The sequence below is a fragment of the Dipodomys ordii genome, unplaced genomic scaffold, assembly GCF_000151885.1.
Source record: "Dipodomys ordii isolate 6190 unplaced genomic scaffold, Dord_2.0 Scaffold14, whole genome shotgun sequence".
NCBI classification, from domain to species: Eukaryota; Metazoa; Chordata; class Mammalia; order Rodentia; family Heteromyidae; genus Dipodomys; species Dipodomys ordii.
Window position 1 is genome coordinate 14,838,347 of NW_012267230.1, and position 822 is coordinate 14,839,168.

The window sequence follows — 822 nt, forward strand, 5'->3', positions numbered from 1 at the left end:
GGAGCGGAGCCGGCCCCGGGCAGTCCTGACTCTTCCTGTGTGCTCTCTTGATCTTTCGGATTCCCCATCAGCAGTGGCACCAACGGTCTCCTCCTTACATAGGGGGTGCACCTCAATCTAGAACTCACCTCCAGGAAGCCCTCCAGCTCTCTTCCCTTCCTGTCCTTTGGATGAAGCTCTGTTCCTGCCCTTTTCCACTCGGTCTCTCCCACAGAGAGAGAGGGAGAGAGACTCTAGGTCGGGGTAGGTAGGCCGATAGTGTCAGCACTGAGGGGCTGTGGTCACATCTAGCTCTTACCAGTTCTCCCGTTTGTTTTGTGGACATGGAAGCAGGCCTGCGAAGGTTGAGAGCCTCTCCCGGGCCCTGGGCAAGCCCCCCCGGCTGGCCTGCCTCCGTCCAGAGCTCCGCCAGGGTGGCCAGCGAAGGGGCCTGGGGAGGACCCAAGCCCACTTCCCCTGCGGCCCCGGGCCTGAGTGGGGGCTGCAGGTGGAGCTGCGTTTGGAGTGGGCAGGAACGGGACGGTGAGGGTGCACCGAGCCTCCTGCTTCACTGCGACTTCCTCGTGACTCGCAATCACGGTCACGAGTCCCGGCCCATCACTGTCCCCGTGGCTGAGATGTGGGGATTCCCAGACCCTGAGAAAAGATTTTAGACGTGCAAGTCCAAGACCCCATAGGAAAAGGAATGAGGGCAGAGAAGGGGGTTGGGAGAGGGCCCTGGGAGCTTACAGAAGTCCCAGGGAAAGATGGGGAGCAGAGAAGTAAAAATCCCCAATAAGGGCTGGGAAGGTGGCTCAGTGGTAGAGCGCTTGCCTTGCATGC

The 822-nt window shown here is 60.6% G+C and overlaps 1 protein-coding gene across 1 annotated transcript in view; it reads right to left on the reverse strand.

The window, feature by feature from the left end:
- Window positions 1-822, reverse strand: part of Amdhd2 (amidohydrolase domain containing 2) — a gene marked incomplete at its 5' end in the record, with an annotated part of 18,751 nt that overhangs the window by 17,175 nt on the left and 754 nt on the right. The window lies entirely within an intron of this gene.